This window comes from Cervus elaphus, chromosome 8 (assembly GCF_910594005.1).
Source record: "Cervus elaphus chromosome 8, mCerEla1.1, whole genome shotgun sequence".
Classification (NCBI taxonomy): domain Eukaryota; kingdom Metazoa; phylum Chordata; class Mammalia; order Artiodactyla; family Cervidae; genus Cervus; species Cervus elaphus.
The window spans coordinates 13,351,342-13,365,494 of NC_057822.1; positions in this window are offsets into that span (position 1 = coordinate 13,351,342).

Consider the following 14,153-nt stretch of genomic DNA (forward strand, 5'->3'; position numbering starts at 1 on the left):
CAGTAAAAACCTAATCCAGTCCATTGTAACCTGAATCAGACAGAGATCTCAGATAGAAATATTTAGTGAAGGCCATTCAAGAAGCCCTGGTTCAAGAATTTCCAATGTTACCTCTTCGTTCATAAGGAAGTGGTTGTCAAGTTGTGATCTGAAGCACACTGGTGAGTCAGCAAATCTGGCCCATGATGACAGCTGAGAAAAACTCCTGGAGAGAACAAATGCTGTTCAGTTCCACAAACTTTCATTCTTTCTTATAGCCAATGCTATCGGATGATAAATGTTACGATAATGTGGCATTTGTACACTGAATGCAAAGCACTCTCAAGCAACGGTTGGAACACCTCCAATTTTCTGGAAAGATGTTTTGTGATCAGTACTGATTTGTGTTGCTTTTTCAACTATGTTACATTTGAGTTTTTGTGTATTTGTAGACTTTCCCTTGGGTGGTATTTCCGCTCATTGTTTTGGTGCTTGGCTAATTGTTACACTGTTAGCATGTCCATTGTAATTTTGTTTCTTAGCAAATCTTGGTTATTAGAGTGCTTTTCCCATAGGAAGGTAGGAGGGAAGGTTTGGGCTGTTCCAGCATGGGTGACTAAGCAATTCCAACCAACTCTCCAACTGAGGAAAACTAGTAAAACTGGAAAAATCTGAAAATCTCCTCTTGAAATCATCAAAAAGTTAATAAGTTAGTGAAGAATTAACTGAGCCAGGATCTGGAAAAGGAGAGAAACTGAGGAATGTAAACCCTACAAATAGGACTCCTAGTCTTTCTGAGGTGCAGTTAAGAGCCTACCTTGGATACTTCCCAGAACAGAGATCGGAGTCCAGAAGCAGCTAAGAGACAAAGCACCTAGTAAACAGGTCTCACTTGAGACTTGGATCCTAAAGGACTATACCCTAAAAGCAAATATGCATAGAGTAGACAAGGTCTTACAGATTGAAACTCAGCTTCAAAATATCTGAAACCCTGAAATTGTCTGAATGATCCCAGCATGCCAATGCCCAAATACTTGGCAGAAAACAAAGTGAATCCTCTGGAACTTGAATTATTTCTATGAACAATTATGCAGATGTATTTATTTCACAAGCAAAAATAATTAGGTATACTGGAAGACAAGATAACATGAACAAAAGCACGGCACAACAGTGACACAATCAAAAGGCACGCCAAAGTGCCTCATATTGTAGTCATCACATTGTTTATTGTGTTCAAGAAGAGAAATGGAAGGTTTATAATTCTGGTAGTAAAGTGTAAAGGATACACCATAACCGATTCTATGACTGACCCAGGGATGGAACCCACATGGCCTGCATTGGCAGGCTAGTTCTTTACCACTGGAGACACCTGGAAGCCCACATAGCTCTATACATATGTTCCAATGTAACAGACTATACACTTCATATATATGCTATATATATGCACTCCTTTATATCTCTCACTGATTAAAATAAAAATCAAGAAAACTTTTTTTTAAAAAAAATCAATTTCTCAGTCCATTAGCCTCATGTATTTGAGTTAACCATTTTCTTACAGGTTGCTTAGAAAGAAAAGGGAGCTAACTCCATCTTTTTTTGTATTTATTTGAAAATTTTAGATGTATTATTAAACTGTCAAGATTAAAAAGAAATTTGAAATATCTTTAAGGGAAACACAATCTAACTTCCTTTTCTGTTTTATTTTGTTGGAATGTATGAGTAACTTAACTGGAGAGGGAAAAAATTCCTCTTGCAGCTATGTTGTCAAAACATTTAAAGTGAGTTCCCATTTCCCATTTAGGATGAAATGATGTAATGTCTGGGATCTGATTCAAAATAATCAGGAGGGGAGGGAGTAAAAGAGGATATAAATGAGGCAAGATAGTACAGGAATTGATCATTGTTAGAGTTGAATGATGATTATATATTAATATAGTAAGAATAAAAGACCAAAAACAGACATGATTTTTTAAAATCTTCTTTACTGTAGAAAATTTCATATATATAATAAATTTAAAAATAAAATTTAGTCTAAGTACTCTTGGTCTTCTGTTTTCTTATATATACATTTCAGAATTAGCTTGTTGATCTAATCCTATCTGATTTTGATTTAAAATCTATTGAGGAATTTCTCTGGAGGTCCAGTGGTTAAAAAAACCTTGTGCCCCCAACTGCAGGAGGCCTGGGTTTGATTCCTGGTCAGGGAACTAGATTCCACATGATCCTGAGGAAAGATCCTGTGTGACAGCACTAAGACCGAGCACAGTAAAATAAATTAAAAATAAATAAAATATACTGAATTTATAGATCAACTTATAGAGAAGTGTCTTTCTGGTATTAAGCCTTCCTACTCTAAATATGGGATATGTCTAACTTCTTAAGGTCTTCTTTGGTATTTGGGGGGTGGGAGGGTAGGCTTCCCCGGTAGCTCAGAGGGTAAAGTGTCTGCCTACAATATGGGAGACCCGGGTTCAATCCCTGGCTCGGGAAGATCCCCTGGAGAAGGAAATGGCAACCCACTCCAGTGCTCTTGCCTGGAAAATCCCATGGACTGAGAAGCCTGGTAGGCTACAGTCCCTGGGGTTGCAAAGAGTCAGACACGACTGAGTGACTTCACTTTCACTTGCACTTGCACTTTCCCTTTCCCTGGTGACATAAAGTCTTTCTGCAATGCAAGAGGCCGGGGTTCAATTGCTGGATCAGGAAGATTCCTTGGAAAAGGAGATGGTAACCCCCTCCAGTATTCTTGTCTGAGGAAATCCCATGGACAGAGGAGCCTGGTGGGCTACAGTCCATGGGGTTGCAAAGAATCGAACAGGACTGAGAGACTAATACACACTTGGTGTTTTTTTAGTACAGTTTTGTAATTTTGCATATAAAGATATTATACCTTTTTCATTAGATTTACTCCTCTGTCATAGTTTTGTTGCTATTTTAATGTTTTATTTGTACAATTACATCATATAAACTTGCTGGTATATAGAATAGCGAATGCCTTCTTTGTATTTGTTTTGTGTTCATTCGCTCAATCGTGTCCCACTCCTTCAGACCCCATGGACTGCAGCATACCAGGCTTCCCTGTCCATCACCAACTCCCAGATCCTACTCAAACTCATGTCCATCGAGTCGGTGATGCCATCCAACCATCTCATCCTCTGTCGTCCCCTTCTTCTCCCGCCTTCAATCTTTCCCAGCATCAGAGTCTTTTCCAATGAGTCAGTTCTTTGCATCACGTGGCCAAAATATTAGAGTTTCAGCTTAGCATCATTCCTTCCAGTGAATATTCAGGACTGGTTTTTGTTTTTGTTTTTTATTTTTTGTTTTTGGATTACTGTTCTATTTCTAATTTATGTTCAATTTTGTCAAGTAATTTTCCTGCATTTATTGAAATGTTCATATGGATGTTTTTCTCCTAATCTGTTATAACAGTGACATCTCTAGAGAGTCTAACATATGTATATTTATCCCTGTGATAACTACAACCTAGTCATTGTATGTTTCTTTTATTCATTATTGGATATAATTCACTAATATTTTGTTTAGAATCTTTGCAGCTATATTCACAAGTAAAATGGATTTGTAATACCTTTTCCATTTTAACTTTATCTGAAATTAGTATCAGATTATATTGGCCTCATGGATTTAGCAGAAGGTGGCTATTCCCTCTTTCTCTATGCTCTGGAAGAAGTTGTATAAGATGATCTGTGTATGAAAAATAATCTGTGGCTTGAAAATTGACAGAATTTGCCTGTAAAACCATCAGGGCCTGGTGATTTCTTTGTTGGAAGCTGCTTACTACTCCAATGTTTAAAAACCTTTCATTATGAAATACTGATAGATTCACAGGAAGTTGCAAAAAAAAAAATGTACTAGAAGATCCTCTTTACCCTTCACCCAGTTTTCCCCAATGGTAACATCTTGCATAACTATAGTACAATATCAAAATCAGAAAACTGACCATGGAGCAACTCACATGACTTATTCAGATTTCACCAGTTTTACATGCACTCATTTCTGCATGTGTGGGTGTATACTTTTATGAAATTTGATCACATGTGTGGGTTGGTGTAATCACCAACCACCACAATCAAGATGCAGAGTTATCTCATCTCCACAAGGATCCTTCTACTTCCCCTTTATTAATCACTCCTCTCCCCTCTGTTTCTTCCTTAAAAATTATTTATTTATTTGGCTGCATCAGGTCCTAGTTGTGGCATATGGGATCTGTAGTTGTGACATTTGAACTCTTAGCTGAGGCATGTGGGACCTAGTTCCCTGGCCAGGGATTGAACCCAGCAGCCCTGTACTGTGAGTGTGGAGTCTTAGCCACTGAATCACCAGGAAAACCCCCTGCCCCCTCATTTCTAACTTAGGCTACCACTAACCTATTCTTCATCTCTATAATTTTATTTCAAGAATGTTATGTTAATAGAATCATTCAGTACGTAACCTTTCAAGGCTGACTTTTTTCACTCAGTATAATTCCCTTGAGTTCTATCCATGTTGTTGCATGTATCAATGTTCTTTTTTCATTGCTGAATTAAGTAGTATTCAGTGATACAGCTGAACCATTGATTTCAACCTTTGAAGGACATTTTGTCTGTCTCCAGTTTTTGACTATTACAAGCCAAACTGCTATAAACTATCATGTACAGATGTCTTGTTTTGTGAACATAATTTTCATTTCTCTGAGATAAATGCTCAAGAGTACAATTTGAATCACTACAAGGTTACTTGTCTTTGGGCTTCCCTTGAGTCAATTTTAGTTGTTACATTTTCTAGGAAGCTATTCATTTCATGTCAATTTGGAAATTTATTGGCAGAAGTTTACAATAGATTTCTCTTACCACCTTTTAAAAAATATATATTTTATTTATTTGGTTTTGGCTCCACTAGGTCTTTGTTACTACCCACAGGCTTTCTCTAGGTGTTGCAGGCAGGGGCTACTCTCTGCTATCGGTGCAAGGGCTTCTCTCTGTGATGGCTTCTCTTGTTGTGGAGCATGGGCTCTGAGGTACAGGCCTCATTGCCCTGGAGGCATGTGGGCTCTTCTCAGATCAAGAATCAAACCTGTGTCCCCTGCATTGGCAGGTGGCTTCTTAATCACTGTGCCACCATGGAAGTCCTCTTATTATCTTTTAAATCTATGTTTTCCCTGTAGTTATAGCCCCTTTATTATTTAAGCTTGGTGCATGCTCAGTCGCTTCACTTGTGTCCCACTCTTTGCAACCTTATGGACTGTAGCCCACCAGGCTCCTCTGTCCATGGGATTCTCCATGCAAGAATACTGGAATGGGTTGCCATGCCCTCCTCCTGGGGATCTTTGCAACCCAGGAGTAGAAATTGTGTTTCCTGCATTACAGGTGGATTCTTTACCCACTGAGCCACCTAGGAAGCCCTTTATTATTTATATTATTTATTTGTGCTTTTCTTTTTATTCTCATTCTAGAGAAGGAAATGGCAACCCACTCCAATATTCTTGCCTGGAAAATTCCGTGGATTGAGGAGCCTGGTGGGCTATAGTCCACGGGGTCGCAAACAGTCGGACACGACTGAGCGACTTCTCTTTCGCTTTGCTTTTTATTCTCATTAAACCTCACTCTGTTAGTTTCTGACAAAGAAAAATATTTTTTCTTCCTCTTTTCCATCTGGAATCATGGAGGGTGCAGAAAAAGAGAAAAAGATTCCTGCTGTATCACAAGACTTTAAGAGTGAAGGAATTTTACAGAGCTGCATCTAAGAAAGAAGTTCACAGATCAAGCATCTAAAAGAAGTGTGCCCCAAAAAATGCTTTGAAAGGCAAAGAAGAAGCTTACCTACAAAAAAGTTAATCACTATTACAAGGAATATAGGCAGATGTATAGACTGAGACTTGAATGGTTAGGATGACAGGAAAGTTGGCAACCTGTATCTACCAGTGAAACCTAAATTGGCATTTGTCATCAGAATCAGGGATATCAGTGGTGAGCTCAAAAGGCTGGAAGGAGTTGCAGGTTCTTTGCCTTTGCCAGATCTTTGATAGCACCTTCTTTGAGCTCAAAAAGGATTATGAAACCATGTATTGCCTGAGGGTACCAGAACTTGAAGTCATTAAAGAATTGATCTACAAATGTGAGCTATGGCAAAATCTACAAGAAGTGGGGACTTTCCTGGTGATCCAGTGGTCAAGACTCCACACTCCCAATGAAGAGGGCCTGGGTTCGATCCCTGGTCAGGAAACTAGATCCCACATGCCACAACCAAGAGCTCACGTGCTACAACTAAGACCTGGCTCAGCCAAATAAAAAGATAGATAAATATTTTTTTTTATCTAAAAACGATAAATGCTGGAGAGGGTGTGGAGAAAAGAGAACCCTCCTATACTGTTGGTGGGAAGGTAAATTGGTACAGCTAGCATGGAGAACTTCCGCAGTATGAGGGGCTTCCCTCATGACTCAGCTGGCAAATCATCTGCCTGCAACGCAGGAGACTCAGGTTCAATTTCTGGGTCAGGAAGATCCCCTGGAGAAGGAAATAGCAACCCACTCCAGTATTCTTGCCTGGAGAATCCCATGCACAGAGGAGCCTGACAAGCTACAGTCCATGGGATCGCAAGAGTCAGACAGGGCTTAGTGACTAAACTACCACCACCAGTATGCAGAACAGTATGGAGGTTCCTTAAAAAACTAAAAATAGAGCTAATATATGTTCCAGCAATCCCACTCCTGGGCAATCACAATTCAAAAGGATATATGTACGTCAGTGTTCATTGCAGCACTGTTTACAACAGCTAGAACATGGATGCAACCTAAATGTCCACTGATGGAGGAATGGATAAGAAGATATGGTACATATATACAACAGAATATTACTCAGCTATGAAAAAAAAAGGATGAAATAATGCCTTTTACAGCAACATGGATGGATCTAAAAATTGTCATACTGAATGAAGAGAAAGACAAATATCATATGATACTGCTTATATGTGGAATCTTACCCCAAAAAAAGTATAAATGAACCTATTTACAAAAGAGCAGTTGAGTCCTAGATGTAGAAAACAAATTTACAGGAAATTCCCTGGGAGTCCAGTGGTTAAGAATCTGTGCTTCAAATGCAAGTGGTGCAGCTTCTATTCCTGGTCTAGGTACTAAGATCCCACATGCTTCGGGGCACAGCCCCCCCCCACCTCAAAAAAAACCAAACCACTTGTTATTACCAAGGGGGAAGGAGGAAGTGGGAGGGGTAAACTGGGAGATTGGGACTGACATGTACACACGAAAAGTGAAAGTGTTAGTTATTCAGTCCTGTCTAGCTCTTTTGCACCCCATGGACTGTAGCCCACCAGGCTCCTCTCTCCATGGAATTATCCAGGCAAGAATAGTAGAGTGAGTTGCCATTCCCTTCTCCAGGGGATCTTCCCAACCCAGGGATTGAATCTGGATCTTCTGCATTGCAGGCAGAATTTTTTACCACCTGAATGACCAGGGAAGCCCCATATATATCTATTTTATATATATATATTATATATATGACTAACAGTTAGTCATAGATGACTAACTAAGATGACTAACAAGAACACACTGCATAGCACAGGGAATTCTATTTAATACTTTGTAATGACCTTTATGTGAATAAAATCTAAAAAAGAGTGGATATATGTATAACTGAATCACTTTTATGTACAGAAGAAACTAACAAATCATTGTAAATCAACTGTACTCCAATTTTAAAATTTAATTAAGAAAAGAAACACAATCCCATTCTCACAAATTAAATTCAAACACTAAAAGTTACTGTTTTTGAAATATTATTGAAATTTACAATAATATGTAATTATAATTTCAAAGATTAATTAAATGATTGTCCATGAAGGAACAAGAAGGAAAATGGGGTTGGAAATAAGGGAAAGAGAGATGTTATTCTGGCAGCAGTGGGAGTTGCTGTTCAGTCACTTAGTTGTGTCTGATTCTTTGAGATGCCATGGACTGCAGCACACCAGGCTTCCCTGTCCTTCAACATCTCCCAGAATTTGCTCAAACTCATATCCATTGAGTTGATGATGCCATCCAACTATATCATCCTCTGTCTCCCCCTTCTCTTCCTGCTCTCAATCTTTCCCAGAATCAGGGTCTTTTCCAATGAATGTGCTCTTCATGTCAGGTGGCCAAAGTATTAGAGCTTCAGCATCAATCCTTTTAATGAATATTCAGGGTTCATTTCCCTTAGGATTGACTGGTTTGATCTCCTTGCTGTCCAAGGGACTCTCAAGAGTCTTCTCTAGCATCACAGTTGGAAAATATCAATTATTTGGTGCTCAGCCATCTTTACAGTCCAGCTCTCACATCTGTACATGACTATTGGAAAAACCATAGCTTTGACTATACAGACCTTTGTCAGCAAGTGATATTTCTGTTTTTTAATATGCTGTCTAGGTTTGTCATAGCTTTTCTTACAAGGAGCAAGTGTCTTTTAATTTCATGGCTGCAGTCACCATCTGCAGTGATTTTGGAGCCCCCAAAAATAAAGTCTGTCACTGTTTCCATTTTTCCACATCTATTTGCCATGAAGTGATGGGATCAGATGCCATGATCTTCGTTTTTTGAATGTTAACTCAGCTTTTTCACTCTCCTCTCTCACTTTCATCACGAAGTTCTTTAGTTCCTCTTCACTTTCTGGCATTAGCGTGGTGTCATCTGCATATCTGAAGTTATTGATATTTTCCCTGCAATGTTGATTCCAGCTCGAGTTTCATTCAGCCCAGCATTTTGCATAATGTACTCTTCATATAAGTTAAATAGGCAGGGTGACAATAAATAGCCTTGCCGTACTCCTTTCCCAATTTTGAACCAGTCCATTGTTCCATGTCTGGTTCTAACTGTTGCTTCTTGACATACATACAGGTTTCTCAGGTGGCAGGTAACGTGGTATGGTATTCCCATCACTTTAAGAATTTTCCAGTTTGTTGTGATCCACACAGTCAAAGGCTTTAGCATAGTCAAAGAAGCAAAGGTTTCTCTGGAATTCCCTTGCTTTTTCTATGATCCAGCAGATATTGGCAACTTGATCTCTGGTTCCTTTGCCTTTTCTAAACCTAAATTGTACATGTGGAAATTCTCAGTTCACTTCCCTGATAGCTCGGTTGGTAAAGAATCTGCCCTCAATGCAGGAGACACCGGTTTGATTCCTGGGTCAGGAAGATCCCCTGGAGAAGGGATAGACTACCCATTCCAGTATTCTTGGGCTTCCCTGGTGGATCAGCTGGTGAAGAATCTGCCTTCAATGTGAGAGACCTGGGTTGGGAAGATCCTCTGGAGAAGGGAAAGGCTACCCCCTCCAGTATTCTGGCCTGGAGAATTCCATGGACTGTACAGCCCATGGGGTCACAAAGTGTCAGACATAACTGAGCGACTTTCACTTTCAGAGAGAAAAGTGATAAAAAATAAAGGAAAAATAAAACATAGATTAAGATAAGAGGAAAATTCTTAAAGAGATGGGAATGCCAGACCTGCCTCCTGAGAAATCTGTGTGCAGGTCAAGAAGCAATAGTTAGAACTGGACATGGAACAGCAGACTGGTTCCAAATAGGAAAAGGAGTACATCAAGGCTATTTATTGTCACCCTGCTTATTTCACTTATATGCAGAGTACATCATGAGAAATGCTGGACTGGAAGAAGCACAAGCTGGAATCAAGATTGCCAGGAGAAACATCAATAACCTCAGATATGCAGATGACACCACCCTTATAGCAGAAAGTAAAGAAAAACTAAAGAGCCTCTTGATGAAAGTGAAAGAGCAAAGTGAAAAAGTTGGCTTAAAACTCAACATTCAGAAAACTAAGATCATGGCATCGGTCCCATCACTTCATGGCAAATAGATGGGGAAACAATGCAAACAGTGAGAGACTTTATTTGGGGGGGCTGCAAAATCACTGCAGATGGTGATTGCAGCCATGAAATTAAAAGACCTTTGCTCCTTGGAAGAAAAGTTATAACCAACCTAGACAGCATATTAAAAGCAGAGACACTACTTTGCCAACAAAGGTCAGTCTGGTCAAAGTCTTGGTTTTTCCAGTAGTCATGTAGGATGTGAGAGTTGGACTATAAAGAAAGCTGGGCACCAAAGAATTGATGCTTTTGAACTGGGGTGTTGGAGAAGACTCTTGAGAGTCCCTTGGGCTGCAAGGAGATCAAACCAGTCTATCCTAAAGGAAATCAATCCTGAATATTCACTGGAAGGACTGATGCTGAAGCTGAAACTCCAATACTTTGGCCACCTGATGTGAAGAGCTGACTCATTTGAAAAGACCCTGATGCTGGGAAAGATTGAAGACAGAAGAAGGGGACAACAGAGGATGAGATGGTTGGATGGCATCACTGACTCAATGGACACAAGTTTGAGCAAGCTCTGGGAGTTGGTGATGGACAGGGAAGCCTGGCATGCTGCAGTCCATGGGTGTTGCAAAGAGTCGGACATGACTGAGCGACTAAACCGAACTGAAGATAAGAGCACTCAGGTATGGTGGGCGTTGGGGGAGGGCACAGATTTAGGAATTTAAAAAGTGTCCTCAGCGTAGGTAAGCCAGGTTGCGAAGGTAACATGTGAAAAAACACTTGAGGGATATCTAGGAGAGGGGAAGAAGTCCACAAACAGACAGAGAAGAGATGGAAGGTAGATGACGTAGAGCCCTGGAAACCAAGAAAAATAAGTGTTTTGAGGAGGAGGAGAGAATTTAACAAAATGAGGGTCACTGATGACCTTGGCCAAGCAATTTCATTGGAATTATGAAGTCAAAAACTAGATTGGAGTAGGATTAAAAGAGAATAAGGGGACGTTCCCTGGTGTTCCAGAGGTTAAGAATCCTTCTGCCAACAGAGAGGACATGGTCCAGTCTCTGGTCAGGGAACTAAGATCCCACATGCCATTGGGCAATTAAACCAGCTAGTTGCAACTACTGAACTCACTGGCCACAACTAGAGAGAAGCCTGTACGCTGCAATGAAGCTCAACCAAAGATACTGCATGCTGCAAGGAAGATCCTACATGCCACAACTAAGACTTGACACAGCCAAAGAAGTAAATATTTTAAAAATAGACAAGCTCTGCTTTTTTTGACTCCATTGTTGACCAGTAATCGTTTGAAAAAAAAGAAAGGAAAGTATCCTATTGGTATCAGTGGCCTGGCCAAATGTGATGTGTTTTATCTTACAGTTCACACCATCTGCTACTATGTTTCTGTATCATGAGGTTATTGTTAGGTTTCCAACTAAATTTACTAGTACTTTCACAAAATGACACAAATTATTATGTGATAACTAGCATGAATCTACCATGAAAAATCTACAAAGCATTACAGATAAAATTAAAGATTATTATATAATGACTTGCTAATTATATCAATTGTTTATTCACTGCCCTAGAAATTTCATTACTACAAATATTATACACTGTTAAAGTTTATTAGTACGTAACACTGATAATAAAGTGTTATTTGGCTTCTCAGGTGGCCCTAGTGGTAAAGAACCCCAAAACCAAAAAAAGAACCCCAAAACCCCCCAAAACTAAGAATGCATTAAACCAAATATATTTGTTGCCTATCAGGTACCTGACCACAGAACTTACCATGTTAAACAGGCAACTCTGGTTGAAATGACCTATCTTGGGTAGGAAACGTTAAGTTTCTAGAGAACAACACTGGTAGAAAGTTGTGGAAACTTAATATTCCCAATTCTTCCAGAAAAAAAAAAAAATCACTAAATCCTAATTTTTTTTTTTTTAACCACGTTGCGAGTTTTGTTGGGCTCTTAGTTCACTGACCAGGGATTGAACCCACACCTTCTGCATTGAAAGCTTGCAATGTTAACCACTGGACTTCCAGGGAAGTCCCCTGTCTGAAAGGATTCTCTATTATGTCTACATTGTAAAGTCTTTGGGGATGTGGGTGGGGGAGAATCAACACTAGAATGAGAATGAAAGCAAAGGTTGGCAGCATTTACTGCATATTCCTAATAAACATGAAGAAAGTTAAATGTACACCAACCAAACTGAAATCTGATTCCAAAAACATATCCACGTGAAAAATGAGAAAAAATGGGTGCTGTTTTGAACACATGATACCTGTGATTCACTTTTTGATGAGGGAATATCCAAGCTCATCCAATAAAGTTAATGAGTGTGATAATGGGAAATCTTCTTAATTTGACAGAAATCATAGCAGAATTTGATACAATTATGTCAGAATATTTATGCAAACTATAAACACCAACACAAAGTAATACAGTGCATTGTTTAGGGAATAAAAGACAAAGTAAAATAATTAAATACATAAAAATGTAGATTCAGTGAATAAGAACAAGCTGAATAGAGTAAAAAATGTTAGACATTACTCAATTATTTTATTTTATTTTATTTTTTCAATTATTTTAAATACAACTCCAGGAACAAGTTACGTAGAATACATAACAATTATTTTAGATCTGTTGATTTCCAAAATACAAAAATGCCTATATGCGAACATCTTGGGGGATTTTAACAGATGAATTGATTAGAGAAGGATTTTGCATTCTCAGCAGACCACTTACAAAAACTGGATCTAAGCAAAAATAACCCATGAGCCCAGGAATATGACAATGCAACAAAAATGCATGGCAAATCATAATAGATTGTAACAGAGAATTCTTGAAAAATAATTCTGGGACATCTGCTTTCTTTGTTTTCTGTATTCTTTAAACTTGAGAGTGATTGATGTGGTAAAAAATTCTTTTGATGTCAGTGAGTTTTTAAGTATTGTCTGGGAACAATTCAGAAAAATTTCAGTTATGATGCAGTGCTGGAATGTTTTGAACATGTATTCTCAAACATACATGTCATTTTCTGACACTGAATGTCAATGTTGAATCCACAATGAGACAGTTAAGTGAATGCCATAATGTCACTAAAAACTCAAGACGCAGGATGCAAAGCCCTTTTTAGGAACTGTTGATTATATTATTACAGATATAATAATAGATTCTAGAATGCAATGAATATTCTAGTAAATTTCAACTTTTAAATATACTTGCTCAGGGCTAATATGAAATGGTGTTTAGGGAAAATATTTTAAATAAACTATACAGGAACCAAACTTTAATATAAATAATGGCCTTGAAAGCATTGAAAAAAAATTAAGATGCTCTTTGTTTAAAACAGGAAGCAAGATTTATGAAAAATGAGTTATTGATGCCAAATTACAGAATTTCAACATTGATGCCATTACCCATGTAGTAGAAAATGCTAAGAAAAAGAAAGGTGGAAGACTGATTTTTTTGTGATTGCCAAGAGCCAAAATCAAGTTTCAAATTATTTCCATTTATTTTGCTATACTCAATCCACTAATAACATCTTAAAAGAAAGACTTATGATACTGAAAGAATATCATGACCTTTTCAAAATGTTCTAGTCCAGACAACATATATAACTTGAAAAACATGATAAATGTGGGCTATTGCAACTCTGTAAAAATTATAATTGAAATCAACTTTATACATAAAAGAAGACTTTGATGGGACGTTAGTGTTTTAAGAACCAAACATCCTAGGCTTCCCTGGAGGTAGAGCGGATAAGAAATCCACCTTCCATTGCAGGGGACATGAATTCGATCCTTGGTCGGAGAAGATTCCACATGCCTTTGGCAGCTAAACCCAGGGTGGCCACAACTACTGAAGTTCACAAGCCTACAGCCTGTGCTCCACATCAAGAGAATCCACTGCAATGAAGAGTAGCCCTGCTCTCCACAACCAGAGAGAGCCTGCACACAGCAAAGAAGACTCAGTGCAGCTAAAAATAAATAAACAAATAATTTTTTAAAAAAGAGTTGAATTATGGTCATGTAAAAAAAATCAAGAGTATGGGGAGGGTTAAATTAGGAATTTGGGATTAGCAGATATAATCTACTGTACATTAAAAAGACAAAAAGCAAGGTCCTAGAGACTTCCCTGGTGGTCCAGCGGCTAAGACTTGGTACTTTCAATGCAGGGAGCATGAGTTCAACCCCTGGTTAGGGAACTAAGATTCCACATGCCAAGTGGCCAAAAAAGAAACATCAAGAAGTATTAATAAAAATAAAGAAAAAATAAGGTTCTAATGGGAACTACCGTGCTCCCTATAGCACAGGGAACATATTCAATATACTGCAATAAACCATAATTTAAAAGAATATG